At 37.0% G+C, this 24,925-nt stretch overlaps 1 protein-coding gene across 3 annotated transcripts in view; it reads right to left on the reverse strand.

Moving 5' to 3' along the window:
- The window catches only part of SLC25A21 (solute carrier family 25 member 21), a 268,495-nt gene that overhangs the window by 141,022 nt on the left and 102,548 nt on the right, over positions 1-24,925 (reverse strand). The window contains exon 2 of one of the 3 annotated variants that reach the window (XM_064149090.1): positions 10,294-10,429. The exons of the other annotated variants lie outside the window; for them this stretch is intronic. The gene's annotated coding sequence lies outside the window, so the exon portion shown is untranslated. The remainder of the gene's footprint in view (positions 1-10,293; positions 10,430-24,925) is intronic. 3 annotated transcript variants of the gene reach the window in all.

Here is a 24,925-nt window from a genome sequence, read left to right on the forward strand (position 1 = left end):
ACAGAAAAGCCTTGCTTTTACAGTGAGTTCACAATCAAGCCGTCGATTTTTCCTGTTCAACAAGGAATAGAGATGACCAGACTTGAGCAGGAAAGGTATTGTTTCACATCCTATTTTGCAGAAGGAGCTGTTAAAAGCGTGACCAATCTAATGTTTCTCTTGCACTGCTATAAATCACAAGCAACTTAACTGATTAGTGTAATAGAAGGAAGGCAAGAAACAGGACAAGGGTGTTGGTACGCAACTCCCTTAAAAAGAAATATTCTATTAACTTCTGTCCTGCTCATAAACTAATGGCATGATACAGCCTAGGAAAGCTTGCTGTGAAACAAAGCATTCACAAAGGGCAGCTGATTATTTCCAAAGATGAGGATTCTATTTTGGTAACACTGATCACTTTAAGAACTACAGATTTCTAAAACTGCATCTTGTAAAAGAAACCAGTCTCTGGGTTACAAGTTTACAAAAACATGTTTGAAAACCACTAACTTCTATTCATGTATACCCTAAGAGGAGCTTCCCCGCCCCCCAAATACATACTTGAAAAACTCATTGCCAAAAACACCCCTCACAGCTTGTCTACATTATTTTTAAAGGCCAGGTCCAGTCATAAACTCCGCTAAATACAAGTTTATTGTGGAAGTTGCACATTTTTAACTAGAAAGTTATGAGTGGAGATTATTCCAATTTCTAAGTTAACTGTAGATAAATGCAACATTTTTGTAAGTGGATTTTGTTTGCAACCTCTTTTCACTTAAGAACTCAACAACTTTTTTGTTTAACATGAATACCTATTAGCTGCAAAATTGCTTAAAATCATGCACGCAAACTTTCTCATTTAACTGTTTTACAGCTACACTGGAAGCTACAGAAGTGCTTCTTATGCAGTACAGCCAGAGGATGTAGTATTTTGATGTATGTCTAAAGAAAGAGGAAAAATTGTCATGAAAGGCATTCAGGTAACTATGCAGTAAAACTTCTTTGAAAAATATTTGATCTTTACTGTCTGAGAAAAAAACAAGAAACTGATGTGACTCAGAGAGGAGCTCTTTCTTTAAGATGAAATATGCATACTCCACATTGTAATGAGAAAACACATAAGTTATATGCAACATCTACATTAAATGATGTCTCAAAGGCGAGACACAGCATTTTACTGGAAGATAAAACAGCCCTTTAGTGTAGCTAGAGTTTCTAAGTCAATGTACAAAGCAATCCTTTGTAATGCTCTTTCATAAATTTTTAAACGTGTAAACCTTGCCTGGTGCTCAGCCATTAAATAAACGGGCCAAATTCTATTCAGATTTGCACCATTCTGGGGAAGCAGATTAGTAACCAGAGCATAAATCTTGTAAAAATTTCATCTGGCAATCAGTAGTGTAAATCATGCTGCATTCTTTTTTTAAACAGGAATGATGTTTTATGAGTAATTTATTACAAGCCTGTTTTCTCCCAAATATTCAAATCCGACCTTTCTATAAGGTTTATGTTGAAGGTGATTTGTAAACATCACAACAGTAAAGTTATTTCACTTTACTTTTTGGCTAACACATTTTATTATCAATGGGCAATATTCATGTTGTTCATTTATTTGCCTACTCTATACATTTAGGTGTCCGTTTTAAAGACTTGTTCTCAGAATACAGCAGAAGAATGATAAAAGCAGATAATTTTACTAAATAACAAAGTCCTTTTTCTTTATTATGAATCAGGACAATTATAATCATGTAATTACACAAGCTGTAAACAATATGTAAAGTGACAGTGTAATAACATAATCTCATCCAAACCATGTACTATTCTCAAATGTATCAAAAGGTGTTTATTTAAACACTTAATGTGGCAATCTTGGGCTTTTTAATAAGTTCACTTGAATTGCAGAAATATTTTAAGTCTCTGTACCTGACAAATGATCATTTTAACTAATCATGTAATTACATCATATAAAAATAGACATAGTGAGGATAATTCTGACAGTAAATGAAATCTTTTACAGGGACATCGGCTGACTAAATTTGTCTGTGGACACTTGGAGACATAGTTTAGAGCAGCAGTGAAACGAATGTCAGCCTGGATCAGTTTTCAAAATACATGCAGTTTTTCATGGAAATACAATTCTATATTTTTTTCTTTCTTTTGTTTTCATTGCAGTGTTTAGGCTTCTCAAACATTTACAGAAAGTAAGAAGTAAATAAGTGCTGTAGTAAAAGGTAACTGCATTGTAAGATACAGTGCTGAAAGTCAGTAATTAATCTCCAACTGAATTGCTGTAACAAGTCATGCAAGCAAGGGTTAAGTACACTGCACAGTCTATTATTAATTTAAAGGAAATTTTTATTAATTAAAGTTCTTAAAGACCAATACTACAATTAAAAGTACAATAGTTCTGCATATCTTACCTTGGAGTTGAAAACTGCCTTTCCCCCTCCCCCCCCAAGTTAATTTCAGGGTTTGTTGTTCCATAGCTATTCAGACCACAATTAAGCCACGCTGTACTATCTTTCACAGTCAAAAATAAACAACTTTGCTCAATGATAAGGTATTTTATTTGCATTAACTCAAGTAACTATACTGAGAAAAAATTCCTTGCCATGCAAAAAAAAAACAACAACCCACCTCATTAAAAAAATCACGCAGAGCAGATACTTTTCAGCTCTGGGTAAGAGCACATTCTGAAAAGTTGGTATCCAACCACTTAAAAAAAATAAAACCACCTATGGATAATAATAAAAAATAAGGTAAAAGAGCTGTACTGTCACCTAGTGGATAAAGGTAGTAGGAGAACACACCTAGGATTACGTTTTAAGCTACTTAAAGGTTTTAACAACATTATGACATACCTTAGGTTTTATATACATTTATTGGGAGAAACAAGTAAATGTAAAGAATTAGATTTATTGCTGTCATAGGTCCTCTGAGTACCAGTCAACCTAGACAGCATTTGGCTCTTAATAGATCTCTTAACTGATCAACTGTAGTGTTGGATATTGCTTTCTAAATCTGAATGTAAGCATTGCATTTCTAAGAGCTTAGAACGTAGGAGAAAAGTTTCAGATTGAGAGGCTGACTGGTAGTGTAGACCACACAAAGAATAATGCAAAAAAAGTGCTGTGCAGCTGACCTTTATTTTGCTTCCTGCTCTGAGCACACAATCTTGGGTTTGTATTCAAGGATTTTATTAAGAAAAGTCTGACAAAGAAAGAGTAAATGTGTGATATTTCTAAGACATTAGAAAGCATCTACAATAAAAAGTTTAAGCCAGTGGGTTAATTCAATAATCCAGCCTTAATATATACATGGATTAGACTCCTCAGTTGTACAGTCTCCAAACTTTTTTTTTTCTGAGAACATAGGAGCAGGCAAATATTTATTTGAAAATCTGCCAAAACTTTTCCCTATATTAGAGGCTGTGATTTAGGACCAAAGGACAAGCTCTGCTTCAGGATGCTGAGTCAAAACTCAAACCAAGTCAGTGTTGCCACTCTCCCCAGCCCTTCACAGAATCACAGAATTGTCAAGGCTGGAAGGGACCTAAAGGCTCATCCAGTTCCAACCCCCCTGCCATAGGCAGGGACACCTTGCACTAGACCAGGTTGCTCAGAGCCACATCCAGTCTGGCCTTAAAAACTTCCAGAGATGGGGCTTCCACCACCTCCCTGGGAACCTGTTCCAATGTCTCACCACCCGCCATGTGCAGCAGAAACAGGCTGAAGAGTTGCATCAACGGCAGACACATAATGAGACTTCCCTCCACCTCGACTTCATATGGCAGGAGAGTGAAAAGATTTTGTGAATGGTCATTTGTTTGTTGACACAAGAGTGGATTTTTAAAGAATCAGAAGTAATATCTCTTATTGAAACAAAGGCATTATCTCGAGCTGCATTTATTCAATGATCATGCTCTCGAGAAAACTTTCTGTTCTGTTCCAGCATTTGAAACCCTGGCTGAAACTCTTTAAAATCACTTCATTCTTGGCCACGGATTGAGGAATGAGTTACTAATGTAGCAAGTGTAGATTTCCCTTGGATGATCATTTTTACGAAGTCTTTTTTCTTTTTTTGCAGCACAGGGTAATCCATATTGATTTTGCAACAACTATAAAATTGTGGGAACGTGCATTAGAGCAGGTTACCACAAACCACTGCTATCATAAAAAACAAGGCATGTGCACAGGAACTGCTAAAATGCTACAAGACACCTTCATAGTATTGCACTACCTGACATTAAATCATTTCACCCTTGTTTGCCTTCAGTGAAGCAAACAGATTTACTTGTTCTTAATGCTCCAGCCTGAAGACTGATTCATTCAACTATGGTTCACATTAGGGGGAAAGAAAAAAGAGGAAAAAAAGAAGACAGATAACATATTATCTTAAGTTAACATATGACTTTTAGAAGACTTAAAATACGAAGTCTACAGCTTTCTAGTAGCAGAAGAACTGAAAAATACTAATAACAATATTCTCTCTCTGTTTAGGTGATCTATTTGGAAATGTTTCAAACAAATAAATAGCCAACCCTGCAAAAAAAAACCCTATTCTAAACCCCCAACATTTTGTTTGAGATTTCATTTCAACCCTATTTATAGCAATTCAAAATTTTGTCTCCTTTTTTTTTTTACACTGAGTATTTTAAGAAAAAATGTTTCTTTCCACATGCATTGAAACATGCTGAAACGGTGTTATCATAGCTGCAGAGAAAATCAGTAAACATTTGTAGGTGTCATAATCACAGGAGATATATAATGCATTTTTTCCAAGTGAAAAGTATGTCCTTTTTTCCCCCTGAACATCCCTTATATGGTTGGCTTCCTAGTTACAAAATGCAAATACACAGCTTAAAGGAGAACTGAGTAAACTTTCCACACGGAATGAATTCTGACTAAGCACAGGTAGAGGTGAATACAGCAAATTCAGCATGACTGCCTGCAGTTTGAAAATATCAGTGGCAAATAATAGGATTTATTACTTTGTGCTTGGTGCATGAGTCTTTTTCCTCAGCCTCCCTGCTTTTATGCTAAACTCAGTGCTCAGCACAACTGCTTGCGACACATATTCATAATTCACATTCTGTAAGCAGTCAGCAGTATGGGCTTAAAGTCAGTGTTCTTATGAGCAAACATCTTAGCTAGTGTATTCAAAGCTCTAAATGAAACATGGGTATGATCAAAGTAATTATGAAATAAAAAAGATTGGAAAAATATTTCCAAGTTCCTTCCTCAAATGCAACACCTTCTAACCTAGATTTTATAGAATACTCACTTTTAAACAAGATGACAATATTTGCAATATTGACTGATACACAAAATGGACTTTACCAAACTTTATAACAGGAAGGGATGTCTTCAATGGCAGACAAATAATAATTTAAATTCAAGATCTACTTTGTATCTGGTATTTGGTTTCATCTGGAGAAACAAGATAGTTAATAGTGTTACGGCTGTGGGGGTGGAGAATCCAGTTTCCAAGAGTTCTGCTCTTGTGTTCCAACACAATTAATTATTTCCTAAAGTTGCAGAATGACAAGTTCAGCACAGACTATTCTTTACCCTTACCATATCCTGTGAATTAATTTAGAAAACAGATTCTTTTGGGAAAAAGTAGAATACGTGGAAACAAGCAAAAGAAATGAAAGCATATTTCTCTCTGACAGCAGTATTTTATCTGCTTGGTGTTAAAGCAAATGAAGAAGGCTGAACTATAAGGTAGATATGAATAGAATAAATGAAAGCTCTGTCTTTTGTCCTATGCTTCTCTAGATTTTTATATAATACATAAAAGTGGAATTATCTGCAATCTTTATTTTGCTTTGCACAAACCTTAAAAGCTCTCTGAGATGTACACTGTGGTGACATACCAGTTTGAGGAAAACTTTTGTTTTGCCTGAACATGTGATGGCAGCTCAGCCAAGCTCAAAACATTTATGCCCTAATCAGCGCTGTAAAGTCTGAGTACAACATAAAGACCTTGCAACTGCTTTATAAAGTGGCTAAAGCAACACAGAAGTTTATGTAAAATGTGTCTCTGGCGGGCAGAGAAAGTTGGTTAGTGGGCTTTAGCAATGCTGGTCATCTGCATCCCTCACCTTTTCATTAAGGCAGGATGTTGTGATGGGCTGAACAGATTATCAACATCCAAACTCTGTTGCATTTCTTTCAGCTGAAAATGAATGCTCCCATTCCACGAGCTTCATTCATTCTCACCTCTTTCCTCTCAAACATGACTAAAAAGCCTCATGGTTGAAAATATCATGAGACATTAATCTCCTGTGAGATTTCCTGCTAGTCCTGAGTTTTGCAATGTTGAAGATACTGCAGTTTCTTCTTTTACCTCTTGTCTCAGGTAAAGCAGGAAGTTCATAGAGACAAGGGTGTAAAAAAAATAATTAAAAAATCATTTCTTAAAAAAAAAAAAGAAAAAAACATGTAATAGAAAAACACAGCTTTAGTTGGGGTTTCATATTCAGTGAAGATTAGATTACCCTAAAGCTTTACAGAAAGCTTAAATTATTTTGAAAGAGTCTCAGACTACCATCACCACTAAATGAAAATTAAAATAACAACTGGTGTAGTGTACTGCTGTAAATAAAGGACACAACTAGACTGAGACTTGAGACCTTGTTTCAATGCTCAGCCCAACCACAGGCTTCCCCTGTGACCTATGCGTGTCACTCAATCTAATGTCATAGTTCATTGGCTGTATAATTCTTAGTATTTTGCTGTCTCAGAATGATCTTATGAGGGTAAAATTAATAATTATTTGGTTTTGTGTTAGTATAGTGAAAAAGTTTAAGCTGATTCCAAACCAGAAATTGCAGAGGTGAGTGTTGCAGAGAGAAAACAGAAAGCAAGATGTTGAAAAATGAAAGAATTTATGACACAAGCAAGTTAAAAAAATCTTCTATCACAGGAAAGAAAATCCCAACTTGTTAACAAGCTGATAATTATATAAACCACTAACACAGTGACCAGGAAAGTTGTAAATGCCAAATTACATTTTTTTTTTTTTTTTTGGCTAGGCTAGTTCCAGAATTAACCTGTACTAATTTTAACAATGAACCGTGACACTTATTCAAATGCACTTGCCTTTTGTAGGTACTTTTTCCAACAAACAGTGTGATCAAAGACTACTGTTATGAGCTTTAATTAAGAGTCAACAATTTAGTAAATGGCAGATGTCTGCAAGCCTTTCTACTCTTTCCTAAAAGCAGTTGCAACCTGGGAAATGGAAGCATCCTCATTGTAGGAGATGACAGGCAGGAGTAGCAGGCAAATACAATTAAGTTGATTCTATGATTCTATAAGAATGAAAGGAACTTTTCTGTAGTCTGTTTTGATATGAACATAACTTCCTGTGAATTAAAAGAACATGAAGAAATAAAGTGCATCTACATGTGAAGAAACAGTTGTGATTTCTGCAATTTCCCCCCGCTGTTTGTGCCAAAGTTTCAACATCATCATTAGAAGACAAAAAAAGTACAAGGGCTAACATTCAAAGGTGTACAACTAATACAAGTGTTCATAAGAAATCATTAAAAATACTTTGGGAAAGCAAAGGCAGGTATCACAGAATCATGGAATGCTAAAGGGTTGGAAGGGACCTCCAGAGTTCATAGAGTCCAATCCCCTTGTAAAGCAGGACCACTTAGGGCAGGTCACACAGGAACATGTCTGGGCGAGTTTTGGAGATCTCAATCACTAGCAGTTTGCTGCCCACATACAGCCAACAGACAGCTTATCTGCAGATACATTTAACACTTCGTATCGTTGTAACGGGTCAGTGAAAAAAGGGCTCAGCTTCAGCAATCTGACTACATACCTAGCTTGCAGACAGGGTATCACAGACTGGGCACGGCCTCTGCTATGATGGACATTCTTAGCATTACCATTGGCATAGGCTGGCTTGCCCAGTCAAGCTTTTAACATTTCATGTGTGTCGCTTCATGTTTCATTACAGAACAGCTTCTTTTACGCGTCGCACCTCTGATCGCACTGTCATCATGGAAACTTATTTCTTCAGTAACATAAAAACCTGAGGTCCTCTTGAGTCAAAGGCCAAATGCAGTCAATTTATTGCTAAAAAAAATCTAACAACCCATAAAAAAAAATCTCATCTGCAAGTTACTACTTCACTCCAAGTAGTTTTATAGTTTCCTTGTCTTCTGAAACAGCCCACAAGTGATAATGAAATGCTTAAAGCAATAAGGGAGAGAATCAGGTTTCCTCTACCTGGACTGTCTGGCAGCATGCAGTGTAACAATAAACGAGTGTTCCTAAGTCACAGCATTTCACTGGAAATGAGGCAGAACTTGTGTATTTTAACAGCTTTTTACAACTAGTAACCACTAGCAAATTTATTTTAGTTTCTCAGGGAAGACCAGCGAACGTCCTTAATTTAAACTAAAGGGCCATTCAGCCTCGAAGACAAAAAGCACTTCTGCTTAGCACCTGAGTAATACATGGAATATGCACAGGTGAATCAAGAGGATTGGAATCAAAGATAGTTTGTCTTTGGCTGGTCTGAAAGGTCTGACTCATTTCCACTTCTGTGATCATTTATTATCCAGAAAAGAAAGGCCAGCTTTTTGCAGTGCAAACACAGTGGTGGTCTGCAGCTCATGATGAATAGATTTACCAGGTCTGCTCTAAGTTGTGTGACATAGAGTTTTCCAACAGGCTCTGACACATACACACCTGATGTATATTTAAACTTCCTAGCACAGAAAGCCCTGAATATCTACCTGCATGTACTTCTTCTTAAAGTTACTATATACAAAATACATTCCTAGGTGGAATATTATTTAAAACAATATTACAATGCAGAAATATTTTCTGACAGTAATGTCAGACAAAGACTTATTGCCCTGTCAGCATTCTCATTTCAGTATAGCACAGGAGTTTGTCTTGGTCCTGAAACATCACTTTCCAAATTATCAAGGTCTGTGTTATACAAGACTGGATTTACATTTGTGGAATAACAGAAAAGTAGAAGATGGTAAAAATGGATTTTATATACCCAAATCAGTGTAAATGCTGATGTGCTGCACTGACTTGTGATAAACAGCAGGCACTCCAGACAATTATTACTGAGCTTGGGAGATAGATGTCAAACTAAGCATTTTGAAAGTCACAAAATCCCAGTTAAAATCAAGGTATTCACTAGTGGAGGGCCACAAAATGAAGAAAATTCACTGTCAACACTTAACAGTTGCAGTTTGATAGCCATATCATTCTTTGCAGTTTACTTGTTTTTGCAGTTAAACACCAATTTCCCCACTGTACTGGAAACCCACAGCTCCTTCTTGTTTTAAAGAGCCTGCAGTTTGAGTGCTAGCTCAGGGTAAAAAAACCTACCAGAAACAATATTTAAATATTATCATTAATCAAATAATTAGAAGTAGCAATTAGAAAAAGATAAACCAACATTCATAAGAAGTTTTTGATCTGTAAGGGAAAGGATCAAACCACTCTGCAAGTAGGTTAAAACACATAAACTCACAATACAAAAAAAAAACCCCTCAAACATAATTTTAAGTGCTTCTTCACTAACTTTGGTCCCTCTGAAATTCAGCTTAAATGAGCAGAATTCTGTTAAAAAAACAATTTTCAGTTGATGGTTACTCTGAGTCCTGCACACACACCAAATGTGAATCCACTAAAAAAGAACAAAGGAAGAATAAGACAATGCCTTTTCATTCAATTCCTAATAAATCAATGCTGGTAAAGCCTATAGAGCATTAAGAAAAATGTCTATTTCTTCTAAGACATCCTAGACACATTGTAAGCATTGTCTATAACGTACAATATACAAAGGAAGCATACACTGAGCTTTCACAAATGCTGAAATAATTTGGTTTTTAAATAAGTTAAACCACTAATCACACCCAGAGCTTTACTCTAAAAATTCTTTCAACAAAGACCTGCACTCAGTTGTAAGGAAATTTACGTATCCCAAGTCTCATAGACTTCTCATTTCTCATTTTGTTGGGCACATAAAGCACCCTCTGCTCTGCTTTATAAACCTGTTTCCTTCCCTTAGATCTCCTCTTTTTGCTGCCTCAGTCCATGTATCTATGATTCCTCCAACTCCTTAACTTTCTTCTTGCAAGAAAGAGGATATTTTCAGTCTTAGTGGAAAAGGGCATGTTGTCAGCATCAATACTGCTGACTTCTTCATTCACTCTCTATAGCAGTAAGAAAGACAAAGTAATTGCAGTGCCCTTAAGGGTATTGAGAGGCTATGCAGTGCATCAGGATCACACCTTTATGGATTCATATTCAAAACACACATTACCTGGTTAAAAAGGCTTCACCTTTATTGGAAAAGCCTGAAAATCATCGGAACATGACTGGAAAAGATTCTGAATCAATTTCTTTCAGAGTTAAAATCAAGTGGACTGAGAAGTTACAATTCAGCTCATTTCTTCCACCTGCAATCAAAAAATGGATCAGGTTGGAAGGAACCCTCAAAGGTCATCTCGTCCAACTCCCCTGCAGTGAGCAGAGACATCTTTAACTAGATCAGGTTGTTCAGCTCCCAGTTAGGGAAAATAACTTTTGCACAGAGTAAGTCTTGGTGGCCTAAAGCCTGGATAGGATATATACAGAACCATGAATTTCATAATGGATCAGTGAAAAATCTAAGAATGATGTAGTTAGATATTTTAACTACAGGAGCCTATACAATGAACTGCAGTTGAAAAACTACACTTTGAAATTGAAGTTAAAGACATCTCTTCTTCCATAGATCTGATCTTATAAAAGAGATAAGTATATTTCTTCATAAAATGGTATCACCATCTTTCCAGTTCTTCCAGTTCCAGTCACTAGGGTTTGACGCCTTCACATATATCATCTCCCCCCTTTTTCTTTTAATTTAAATGAAATTAATCAGAAACAGTCTTCCAAACAGAAAACCTTATTTTTTTTTTCAAATTACATGCCAACTGTTATTTTCATTTTCAATAAAAAACTGCAGAAAAACTATGTCCTAGAATATTTATCCAGCTATTCCCTGAACCCTTTTTCTAAATACTGCTTAAAATCCTGGTATGCTCATCTAAAGTTTTAAGTTCATGTGAATATTTCTAAGGAAAAACAAAAATTAGTTCAAGAAAAAAAATATTTATAAAATAACCAAAGAGCATCCATGTGCTGATGATCAGAAGAGAAGATAAATAGAGATTTTTTTTTTTCCAGGGTGAAAAAAGAAAAAAAAAAAAAGAAATAAAAAAGAGACACTGTACAAAGTCCCAAATTGGTCATACATTTTGGTACCGGTCAATAAACTAGACCACCATATATAAACAAAACATTCCATTCAACATTATGTCAACCTTTAACAAAAAGATCATTAATCAACTGCAAATGCATGTTCTATGCACCTGTAAAATCTGATGGACATTCTTTCAAGTTTTTATTTCAACACTGTGTCTGTCAGAATTACCCCCCACTACAAACTTATTATTAATGTTGGGAGAAGTTTCCCAAATGTCACCAAAATGAATTAGTATCACACTGAGACTGAGACTTAAGAGTCACCATGTGCACTGATGTATTTTCCCTCCTGTAATACTGACACATTTATATCTTTTCCATGCCTCTTCCAGGTCTGGCAGAACTGCACAGTACATGTCTCATTGATTTTGTTATAACATAGCAACAAATATAGAAATCTATTCACAAAAAGGTTGTGGAAAAGATGTTAGCAATGGTGTTCAAGATGCTCCATATTACAACAAAGCAAACAAAAAAAAAGGTGTTTTTTTGTTTTTTTTTACTAATTGCATGACAAAATGATGTAAAAATTGCACTGCACATTATTTCTAATGTGATGTTACAACTTTGTTGGGTTAGAACTTTGTTGAGTTCCATGTGTAGATACGGGATGTTACATTTGATAACAAAGGCTCTTCTTCATAGTGCATAAAGGTTCAGCAAAATCAACAACCTGGAAGCCAAAACTACACAAATTACAACCAGAAATAAATACCACTTAAAAAAAATAATAGTTAGCCTTTAGAACAGTTTCCTAAGTGCTTCAGGATTCCCTATCACTAGGATATGTGTATTTTCAGTAAAGTAAAGAAAATAAAATGAGATAAATAAAGGAAAACAGGCAATGCCTGTTACATCAGAGAACCCTACCACAAAGTAGTGCCTTTTTGTTTTGCAGTCATTGAATTTATATTCAGTTTATGAACTTTATGTCTGAGAGAGAGCTACAGCATACTACAATAAAACACATTATCATTTAGTTACCACGTGGTAAGGAGGATGCAAGATTCAGGGTGGGACAGACAATAGTGTTTCAAACAAAAGAGGCCACTTTCCATGTATAGCTCAATTTCAAACAGTGCTTGTAGGAACATGCATGACTTTGGGAGTCACTTCAGAAACAAAGGGAGGCACAGGGCTTATTATCTAAAAATTTTACAGTATTCTTGAAAAACCATACATTTTGGTCTATTCATCTGATTTCCCAAAACAGAAATTGTGCTTCCCAACTTCCTCTTTACATACACAATATAAAAATAAAAGAAGAAAAAAAAAAAGCATTCTCCAGGGGCCTCAATTAAGTGTGTTTGATTTCTCATAATCTAGCTAGATCTTCTGTTTTCCTTTACATAACTAATTCAATAATCTACTCTGGTTTACTAATTTTTTCAGTCCTCAATTCATAACCAAAAAGGTTCTCAGGAAGAGGACAGAATCCTGAGCAAATGAATGGTGGTGCAGGTCACAGTTCTAAGAATTTTATTTAGAACTGTAAATGTTTTATTTAAAACCCAGTAAAAAGTCATTAAAAGTCATAACATGAGAATCTCATTCAAATCCCACTTGAGTAAAATTCCACCTTCTACAAGCTTCAAGGGTAGCCTGCCTGAAGAAACCCTACTGTACGTTTTATGATTTGTCCTGAAGGAAAGAATAGTCACTTGCTAGCAGTGAGGACATCGACAATAAGTGGATACATTGAATCAGTATTAAAACCGGAGTACAAGACTCTGACAAAGCAACTCCTATCGCTTGTGTGGTTTAGGAATTCTATCCTTGATCCTGGAATTGTTTCACTTGGGCTAGGTGTTAGGTTTCTCTCTACAGCTGTAAGATTCCTGCAGGGTTCAGTTCACAAAATGAACCCCTGCAGTTTGATTCAGAAGGTTTGGAGAAGAACCAATATATCTTTATATACTTACAGATTCAAGCGTTTGGTCATCTTGTGAATTCTTAGCACCTCTATGTTAAAAGATTAATGCCTGTAATGGCTAATGAATGAATGAGAGGCAGCCTGAGGACTCCTTGTGTAGGCATACAAGGATGCAATTCAGAGAGGTCCACTGGCTTTGAGTCCCCTGAGGATATAACTGGAAGCAGGAAGAGTAGGAGAGTTTTCCTCCTGTCATTTTACTCCTGATTAATAAAAAACCACAAAGACCTTCCAGATCTGGAAAGTAAGATGGCAAAATCTAAACAGACCCTAAATCAACCCATTGAAAAAGGCCAGTAACAGATTAATCATCGATTGATAGTTTGGATATCTCCACTCAAGGAGAGTGACTCCGAATTAGGTTCTGAAGAAGGTAGGGATTAACAAATAAATGGAAGTCTGGTAGATTCACAGAGGTCCTCTTAAAAAAAAAAAAAATCTTTACAGCATTTCAGGATTAATGGAAATGGTTTGCTATAAGAAAAACACTGCAACATAGTGGTGGTCCAAATGTTCATAAAGGCAAAGACTCTTTAATGCATCAGATCTGAATTAAGCTAATTTTCATTTCTGGTACAAATAATTTGTGTATCTCTTCCATGTTTCCTACTTCACTCCTTTGCTATGGCCTGCATACTGATTTTTTTTTTTTTTTCAGCACTAAAACCCTTGCAAGTAGGCAGTAAAAAAAAACTTGCAAAGGTCTCCAGTCTATAAAGTTATTATTTCTTTTCACTTGGCTTTGTCTACAAGCGCAGCCATCTGTGGCTATCAAATACCGCATTAAACAGAAATTTACATCTTGCGTTTGTGTCTCCTTTCAGTCCTTTCAGCCTCCAGCCTCTCACAGCAACAAATTAGGCTGGAGGTATTAGGTTACACTAGCAAATCGTTTGTTCACCAACTCTACAGCTAAACTATCATTTATACTAATAGAGTTCTATATTATATTACTTACATGCTGTGATGGCTTCTAGCATTTCTGTGAAAATGGCTGAGAAGTTGAAGTGATTAAAACTCATCACCTTTCACTTAAAGGGCTGGGACTAACCCAAGAGTGAAACATCTTATGTCCTTTCCCTGGTGTGACTGAAATGTCTATCCCTTTGTGGGGGTTATGCATAACATTGCAGAAGCAGGGTGAATGTGAATATTTCAGGGACAATGTCTGTAAAAATCTTGATGAGGTTGGGAAAGAAGCTTTGTGAACAGCGATTAACAGGTAAGTCAAGCAAGGACATAACTACTAAAAAGATCCAAAATACCTGCAGAAACATCCTCCTCCTCTTATTTTTTCCCCTCCTGTAGTGAAAGCTTTCCACTCTAGTAGCTCATTGAGCCAGTTGACCTTCAGACTAAATGACTATAATATGATCTACAGGAGCCTGCTGCTGAAAGCTCCTTGTACTCTGGATATTTTACAGAACATGGCAATAAAACCAAAGGAAGACTTCTCCCTGTGAAACTAATGTTACACCTACCTTTTGCTATGAATCAAGGCAGAGCAAAGTCTAGGTTTTGCAGTCTTACACTGTTTTAGATTACCCTTTCCTTTCCAGGGAAGCCAAAAGGAAGGATGGGTGTCTTGAGATGGAAACAGGTTGAGGAGCAGGACTTTCCTGATGAAGGCCCAGAAGAATGGGCCTTTTATCACCACAGATAAAATTCACCATCTGCACTACCGAAGTTAAGTTCTGCGAATCAATCCTTCTGTCTTATGATTCTAATCTTCTTAGTCATTTCATACATTTATTTAATGTGCTGCAACTGTAATAGCTTTTATGTTCTCCTACTGTGTAGAATACTGATCATCACATATCCTTGATGTTTATGTACCTAATTGTTATTTAATATGGTTAATGTTTTATCATGGCAGCTCAAAGCCTTCCAGGCACTGAGAACTGTAGTAGCAGCACAAAGCAAGTGTTAACTTACGAGCTGTTCTTTCTGCTTAGTATAAAAGGAGGGAATGCTTTTAAACTGGTGTTATACAAGATGAAAATTAATCTCCTTGTATGAGATGTCTGAATGAGGTAATACACAGCCAAGAAAAGTGGCATTTAAAAGCAGAATCAGTAGTTTGGATGTCTGATAAAAATCTTGAAGCAGGTATTTCACTGGAAAGAGTTTTCCTCATCAGAAAGGAATGCTGTATTAAATCATCCTATTTTGACATAGTTTCTGGAAGCATATGTGTTGCAGATTCTCCACTAATTTGAAAGGCAGCAAGCCTCTATGGATAGGAAAGCACACAAAACACATCTGGAAATGCAGAAGTCCTATGTATGCTTCCACAAAGCATGAATTCTGGCAAGAAGCTGGAATTAGAATGGAGGTTAGGTGTTAGATCTAAAAACAATTCAGCACATACAGCCACTAAACCCAGTATTCTTTAAAAAGTTTGTATTTTATCAATTAGATATACTGGTGGTGCAAATACATAGATCTGGCCAGAATTCTGTTTCTGTTACCTCTTGAGCATGAGAGATGAACACAAAAAGCTGACAGAGTTTCAATTATCACATAATAGCAGGAAAATTTAAATAAGGTAGTGAGATTTTAAAAAAGAGAATATGCCTCTAAAAAGCAATTTTGTATACGAGATACACCTAAGATTTTGCACAAGAAAAAGAAGCATTGTTTGGGCTCCCTAATGGAGCTTTCCATGCTGTAAATGATTTGGATTTCCTTCCAGTTCAAGCATCATTTGAACTTCTTGAGATTGAATAAGTGCTCTGAAGAATGACTGCAAAATCTGCAAAGTGCTGATACCTTCTGTTTTTCAAATTCAGTTACTGCACAGACTTAGTCTGAAACTGCACACACTAGAATATAAAAGCAGTAAACTTGCTGTGGGTGGATGTGTGAAATATGGCTGAGGACAGCATTTGTCATTTGTCCTCCTCCTCCATTTGTATAACTTGACCACACCATGGGCTAATTCAGGCTGCTAAGACATATGATGATAAGAGTGGCTCTACTTCATCCCATCAAAGCTCCACCTAGCCCAATGCCCAACAGTAGATGTTTGAGAGCTTTAAGAGCAGAGTGATGCTCTCCTCCTCCACGATTTCAGTAATTTATGGCTGAGGGATCCCTCACACCAGAGGCAGTTCCTCCTGTATTTCATATTGCTTGGGATTTCTTCAGAACCCTAAGGAGTCCTGAATTAAATATTTGCTGTATGAACACTTCATAGTGACCCTTGCCACCATACCCTGAATCTGGCCAAGTTCTAACAGATATTTATAGAGACAGAGTCAGACTACAACTGGCATATGGTCTTCAGAACATGGTAATAGAAAAGCTACACAAAGAAGCAGAAATTTTGTTCTCTGTTGCCTTTCAAATAATTACTAACATTGGATTTGTTTTCTTTTGATTGATATTAAGCTATTATTTCTATTTGTCTCTTTTGCTTTAAGAATATAATACAAATATTTCTACTTCTATATTTGTGTATTGCAAGATCAAGATCTAATTACTGAGTGACAACAGATGCCTCAAGATCTGTCTTTTCATATGTAAAGTTAGGACTTCTCCACATCCTCCATCTATTAATCTACATTAAACTACACTGAATTCATCTAACATTCTATCACAAAGCCATTTGATGGACTTTGTCACCTCTGTTTCCTACAGGTGATCCTTGTTTTAATTTCTTTCTGTAATAGAATCATTCACAGACTGTAACCTAACTACTAATCCATTTTTATTACAAAACTCACTAGAGATCAGCATTTGCTGTGAAAATCAGCCAGTTACTCTTGGTTTCAGTTTCCTTTTGTTAAGTTTTATATCCAATACCTTATTCTCTGGTACCTTTGGAGAAGGCCCTTATCAAAAGTCTCCTGAAAATCCAGCTAGACTACATTGCTTATACACATCTATTTTGACTACCTCTGAGCTCCGATAATTTGACTTCCCTTTCCTATGGCCATTTTGACTCTGTCCATATGCTTAGTAATTCTAAACTTAATTATACTTCCTGCAAATCTGCATAGCACAGATACCAGAATCCTTCCTCTGTAATTCATTGGATGATTCCTGAAAGAGTTTTAAGTGTTAGGAAAAATTCAGCTGACAAACTAACAGAATAATGCTGTTCTGCATTTGCTCCCTAAACTGACAAGCCATGGAACCCTTCAGGTTCACCCACTGTCAGTCAAGTGAGCTTTACAACTAAAGAACAAATAATATATCTAAGGAAGGAAAAGAAACAAGACCATCTCTCCCTAAAACAGCTAGTTATTGGTTAGCTGAGGCACAATATTACATAAAATTTTAAAGTAACTTGGCTAATTTTCACCAGAGAACACTGGGGAATGAGCTGCCACATAGCAAGTCTGTGCAATAGCCATGCTCAAGCAAACAGCAAAATATCTCAGAGTGGCAGAATGGAATGAAAAATACATTTTAGTCTAAATCTCATTTCTGCTGCAAAGCTATTTTTATGAGTTGGAATATATGCTACTGACATCAATTTTTGTAACTGTGCCTATTCATATTCACCATAAAAAGTAAAGGGATTAAGTCATTTTAGGCAACTAGACTGGCAAAATGAAAGCAGTCCTCATACCAGACATGAGCACATACAAACAAACATGACTAGAGATACTTAGTTGTGTGCATTGCCCAACAAACCCCCCCAAAAACTCACAAAGAGAACAACAAAGTTGTGCTGAACAGAAAGGGGTGCTTTGTGACCCTGAGGTTTCAGATTTAGCAGTTTCTGCCCTCATTGCTGCAGTCTTGCAAAGAGCTGTACTAATATAAGTGAGGAAAGTGGGATACAGAAAGCAATTTTTGTTCCTGTCAATTATGTATTGGAAAAAAAGCACAAAGAAGCTAAAGGAATGATACTGAGAAGCAGCAAAAAAAGATATTATATATGGACTGTAGGGAGGATATGCAGAATTGGAGAAAAAAACCTCCAAACAGGTACAACATTAGAAATGAATAGTAAAGAGCATCACATCTGTCAATCTACTATTAATTATATAAAAAGAGTCAGTGTGCTTTTATAAAGAGACATTATATCTCATAAGCCTACCTTAAATAATAGTGCCTGTTGTTAGTCAGCAAGTAAATGAGATTAAACTAATTGAAGGATATGGGTACCAGAAGTCCGTAATGTGACAGCTAGAAGCTGTCAGAATATACTGGAAGTACCAGTCTTTAGTTCTGGTATGGTTTTCTTAATCATTTACTCATGGTCATTATCAGAGGGACATTTTCTTCAAGCCTGTGCATGTACTCCTATCTCATCTTTTTCTCATAGACTTCATCGAAGCTGAATAGTTCTGTGGCTTCCACCTCTCTGCTAGATCTGTTTAAAATTGGCAAAAAAGTGAAAAGATTTTAAAGGGGTGGGAGCAAAAATGCAGCAAGACACACACCCCCCCCAGGATTACATGAGCCTCCTTTCTTCACATTCCTAAACTATTCCAGCAAAAGCTTTTTTCTGGAAACAGCCACAGTTTTTATCTTGAAACAGTCAGAACTTAAGCAAGAAGTTTTAGTAGTCTTCAAACATACTTGGATTTAATTGCAAAAAAACCCCAAAACCTCATGGAAAGCATTTTTCCTCTTTTAACAATATGTTGTTTCCTCTAATATACACAAAATTAAAGATGCCAAATCCACACAACTACACTGTCTTCACTGATACATCAATATTTATATTTCCCTATCTTAAGTGTGGGAGAGAAAATAAATATCTCAATTAGGGTCATCAAGTAGTTTGTCTCATAAGATGTATTATCTTATCTGATCACAGTTTCACATGTCTTTCTGGAAAGCGTTAATCTTGTGAAAGAACATTGTTACTAAAAAGCAAGGAACTTACCTTACCCTAAATTAAGTGTACTTGAACTTAGTAAGTTGATATCAGGATATGTGCAAATGCAGACTTCTACTTATGAGTAGTATGAAAATCAAAACTGTTCTAAGCTCTGCTGCTGACTTGTATAGTAAGAAGTTAAGTTTCAAAATCAAAGCACACCAAAATGTCAGGACAAGTATTTTTTACTTCTGAGCTCTGCAGCTTGAATCTATTCCACTAAGAATTTATTGCTGGTTAGAATTGTTAATGAAGAGTCAGAATATAAACAGGACCATCTGTAAATAACGGCAGTCAAGCACCTATCACACATGAAAGCAAATTCCTTGCAGCATCATTGCAGAAAACTCTTTATTCAGAGAGATCCATAACTGTATTTAGCTAGAATTGTAGTCTGTGTGTTTAACTGGGTCTGGGTAAGAAGTCACAGGGAAAACCTCTGTGGCACAGGAAGTCCTTTCACTTTTCAGAACACCATCTATCATGCTGGGGAAATGGCAGGAAAGTAACCTACTACTTCTTAATAGGCTTCTGCATAGCGAGTTGCTTTGAAGCAGCAGCTGCCCACAGTAAATTTCGCTGACCCTTAGAGACTTTCTCCAAGTTTTCCAACTGTTTTGTCTCCTGAGTTGCAACTCAGTGTTAGGTCCAAGTCCCTAGCACCTGACTAAACTTAGAAGCTCCAACAATATGAGAATGTAAAGCTTTCAGTGATGTTGTCTTTTCCATAGGGCACCAGCAGTAAGACCCGATGCTGCTCTATTTACCAACAAACTTTTCTCCCTCTGATATATGGATTATTGCGTCACATTATGCACATGTGCACTACCACAGAACACAAGATAAACAAAATATTGAATTGCTGGCACAGGAATTAGCACTCTGTTGTGCTTTATTTTATTCATTAAACCTTAAACATGTAAGAGTTTAAATTCCTATTGGCACCAAAGTGGTGAAATGAAACATTAACATGCAATCCCAAAGAGAATGGGAGAGTATAACAGCCTAACACACAATACCAGTTAATTCCTATCCTGTCAATCAAATGGACACTGGAACAGCTTGCACAGGGAGGTTATGGATGCTCTCTCCCTGAAGGTGTCCAAGGCCAAGTTGGATGAGGCCTTGAGCAACCTGACTAGGGGGAAGTGTCCCTACCTATGGTGAGGGGGAGGTGGAACTGGGTAAACTTTGAGGTCACTTCCAACATAAACCATTCTATAATTCTACTGCTGCATTTTTTTGTTCCAACATCTGTGGGCTCAGTGCCAACAAGTTAATAGTTCTGCTTAAATTTCTCTTGAAACCATGCCTTCCTACCAGAGTGTGTGAGACAGAAGACATACTACCCTCCTCCAAACAAATACTATCATCACCTAGTATCCTCACTGACACCAGGTGTCACCTTTCTTCCTCCCACTTATTATTTGTTTCCTTTGGATCAGCCTCCTCTTCTCACTGTTCCCAGTGCTGCTCATATGTTCCCTTTTGTCTTCTCAAAATAGCAGTCTCCCAGATTCCATGCACATCATAATACTACTATATAACCATATGCTTTTCACAGTGCCAACGTCCTTCCTTCTAGAATGAATAAGCCACAATAAAACAACAAATTTGAGGATTTTAAAGAAAATCCACCTCTTTTCTGCAGATTTTGCAACCCAGGGTATTAGTAACTTTTTGCATTTCCCTGTACCTCTGACTTCTTACTTGTTTTTCAAGTCTAGAAAGTTAAGAGTTTCACGTAGCTTCACAAGGGGTAATTAGCTCGATATAAATGTCTGGCATGCTTATGTTAGTGTTGGAGCTCCAGCTACTCTGTTAATGTTTGAGATTAGGTATTCTGTACTGAGCACTGATAAATTTGCATTGAACATAAAAAATATCACATTTAGCACACTAAAATACTATGGCAAGATCACCACTTGTCCTTCACGCTTGCAATAATCAATGTATTTAAAATGGCCTTTCATTTGCTGCTATGAACAAGACATGGCAGGGGGAGCCATGTAATGGCAGAAAGAATATTAATTCCAAGCTCATCTGTCCCCACATAGCAACTGCATGGTAGAGTAGAATATTTGTCTTTTTTTTTTTTTTTTTAAACTTGTTTGGGTGGTTAGAAAACTAATAGAAAATGAGATTAAATTGCTATCAATTTACAGTAGAAAAAAATCTGACCAAAAAAGAAAAAAAGACATGCTGTGGAATAAAAATTTATTGCTTCACCTATTTCTAAGACCATGTGAAGCAATGCTGCCCCTTAAGGATCACTCTATATAAAGATTCCTGAATAAGCAACTAAGGAATTGCTTTATGAGAAAATACCATCATCTGTTTTCTCTTTTAGAACTGTGAATGAGTAGGAGACAATGATTCAAGAAGAAACTTGGTAGAATGATTTCTAAGAATAGATATACACTTCATGAAATCCTAGCATGTCAACCCTGCATATATTTTCAAGTAGCCTGAAAGACACAGAATCACAGAATTAGCCAGGCTGGAAAAGACTTTTGAAATCATCAAGTCCAACATTTTACCCAACACCCTCGAATCAGCTAAACCATGGCACTAAGCTCCACATCCACTTTTTTTCCCAAACACTTCCAGGGATGGTGAATCCACCACCTCCCTGGGCAGCCCATTCCAATGCCCAATCACTCTTTCTGTGAAAAACTCATTCTTAACCCCAAGCTTAAATCTCCTCTGGCGTAGCTTTAGGTTGTGTCCTCTCATTCTGTTAGACAACATTACTCTAACAGTTACACTTAGAAAATAAAATTTCACAAGGCTCATAAAAGGGAAAAAAATTCCCCACTTTAACTTTGCTGAGTTTTAAGATTCTAGGTAAATCATATTCTGGTCTAGCCTTGAGCTTGGTGGTAAAGGGTTGGACTTGATGATCTGTGAGGTCTCTTCCAACCCTGATGATACTGTGATACTGAATAACTAAAAAATACACAAGCTCCTGGAATTTAATTGCATTGGACAAAGAAACAACAATAATATCTTCAGTAAGTATTGAGGAAAAAGGTGTAAAAATACATGTACCTGGAAAAATCATGCTAGATATGCTCAAACTAGCTAGTCTTGCTATTTGCTGGGGGTTTGTATTTTTTCTTTTGTTATTTTTTAAGCAGTGGCAGTAAAATATTCAGAGCAACATACAAACGCTCATCAAGGATGAGATGCAGACTTGCCTGATGAACGCATGGTAGGATTTAGCCTGCTGTGATTAGTAAAGCATTTAATATTTTTAAAACTATGACTAGCTAAGTAATATTTGTATTTTAATGTAATCAATTTTAGGTTCAGTGTAGACCTATTATTCTCTACCACCAAACTATACAACAGAATTTTGTACATTGACCTAACGTAGCCCCAGTCACAAAGTTTGGATGATAGCACATAACTCTCAGTCCGTCTGTTACGGGTTGAGTTGAATCTGCTGTTGATATTCAATATCATGCTGTCACCATGCCAGCTCCAAAATGAAAGTGCTGGCTCAAGCAAAGTATCATAGAGCTTGAAGTTCAGATTGTAACCTGAAAGGTGTCCTATTCTGATTGCTGCTTCAGTTTTCCAGGTTTGGAGTGCTAGTCTTTACTGCTGGGCAGGCTGCGGGTTGGGGGCGGAAGAAGGTGGCTGCCTTAGAATCATAGAATCAGTCAGGGTTGGAAGGAACTACAAGGATCATCTAGTTCCAACCTCCCTGCCATGGGCACCATGGTCCACCAGCACCCCCAAGTCCCTCTCCTCAGGGCTGCTCTCCAGCCAGTCACTGCCCAGCCTGCCTTTGTGCTTGGGATTGCCCCGACCCAGATGCAAGATCTGGCACATGGTCTTGTTGAACCTCATGAGGTTGGCTTGTGCCCACCTCTGCAGCCTGTCCAGGTCCCTCTGGATGTCATCCCTTCCCTTCAGAGTGTCTGCTGCTCCACACAACTTGGTGTCTTCAGCAAACTTGCTGAGGGTGCACTCAGTGCCACTGTCCATGTCACCGACAAAGATGTTCAACAAGACTGGTGCCAGGACCAATCTCTGAGGGACTCCACTTGTCACTGGTCTCCACTTGGACATGGACCCATTGACAGCCACTCTTTGGGTGCATCCATCGAGCCAGTTCTTTATCCATTTAGTCGTCCACCCATCAAACCCATGTTTCACCAGCTTGGAGACCAGGATGTGGTGTGGGACAGTGTCAAAGGCCTTGCTCAGGTCCAGCCTTCTGCTTCTCTCTTTTGCTGCACTTTTCTGCAAGCAGGCAGTGTATTATCTCATTTCCAGTTGTGGTAGTTTTAGAGTTAACACACTACTTTCATTCAAAATTTTAAATCAAGAATTGTATTGGACACAGAACAACATCAATAAGATAAGCCTGTATCATTCCCTTTGCTTGCTGCTTAGGATGAAGTTTGTGCATAAACAATTTTCTTCCCTTCACCTCTCTGCCTCCTGATTCTCACTCTTGCCATTTGCTCCTCTGTCCTGATTAACTTCTGTATTAACCTTGAGTAGGTAACAGTTGGGGCCTTTCTGGTTTTCCCTTTAAGAGGGAGAAGGTGGTGGCAGTTGGGCCCTTCTGGGATTTGTCCAGGGGGGATTTCTGTGTTATTTCTGAATTTTAAATAATTGTAAATATATTTTGTACATACACATTGTATTATATACTTTTAGATTTTAGCTTGCTGTAAATACATGTATTCATTAGCTTCCAAGCCTTCTGAGCTAGTCTGGTGATTTTATTTGGCGGTAATTTTTGACTCACCACACCAGCAAAGCTCTTTATATTAACTCAGAATTTGATTTTTTTTTGTGTTACTTTCCCTCACTTCTGTGTTGAGGGAGAGGGACTTGTGACAGCAGACCTGTGTTAACTCAGGACACTATCAAAAGATGCCCATGTGTATACTAGGACAGGAGACAGGAGTTAATCTGGAAAAGAAACAATGCTTTTAAGTTCTCATTTTGTTGTCTGGTTTATGAATATACACATGGTGTGTTTATGAAGAGAATTTTCATCTGAAGAAATGCTTCCAAAGACATATAATTTCCAAATTACTTTAAGAACAGTGTTACTTGGATCAAATAATCCTTGAATACTTAATTTGCTTTGGATGGCCACTGTCACCAAGCACTGAAAGCTACATTTACAATAAAAGGGGGAAGGAAATAAATACATAAACTCCTAAAGCCACAAGAAGAAGAATGTTTGCTGTCACAGTAAAGTTTAAGAACTATGGACCTTAAATTTTCTAACAATAGAATCAGAAAGAGAATTCGTTAGGAAAATAACTGAAGAAGAACAATGGTCTCGGTCTAGCAGATGAGACAATATATGACCTCGGATTAGATGGATTCCCAGAATGAAACAATCCTAATTTGGAAAGGAAAGACAACTTTAGAAATCAATTGTGAAACCACATTCAAGAGGTGAAGTGCTGTTGAGTAGCTCATGGAGTTTGCAGTAGCTGTGGTTTCAAACAACAATACTAAGCCTAAATACCATTCAATCAAACCTTTGGTTTCAGCTGGAAGATCTAAGTCCTCTTTTGTGAGGATCATATAGCCTACAATCTTTGGTTACTATCATTCTGTCACAATATCTCTGACAAGTAAATAATAAATTATTATTATTAGGTTTCCAGCCAGTGTGATATACTTTACTCCACACACTAATTCAGTTGTACTCTGTTTGGTTGTTGGAATTTTTGTTTGTTTGGTGGTGGTGGGGTTGTTATTTTTCATTTTGCTTTTGTTTTTGCCAGGGTAGTTCTAACCAGGTTGCATCCTCTGATGTAAGTCTGGAGTGAATCCACACAAATTCTCCTTGTTCCAGGAATGACTGTGTAAACAAGGGAGGAAGGCAATATC

This window comes from Pogoniulus pusillus, chromosome 1, assembly GCF_015220805.1.
Source record: "Pogoniulus pusillus isolate bPogPus1 chromosome 1, bPogPus1.pri, whole genome shotgun sequence".
Classification (NCBI taxonomy): Eukaryota; Metazoa; Chordata; class Aves; order Piciformes; family Lybiidae; genus Pogoniulus; species Pogoniulus pusillus.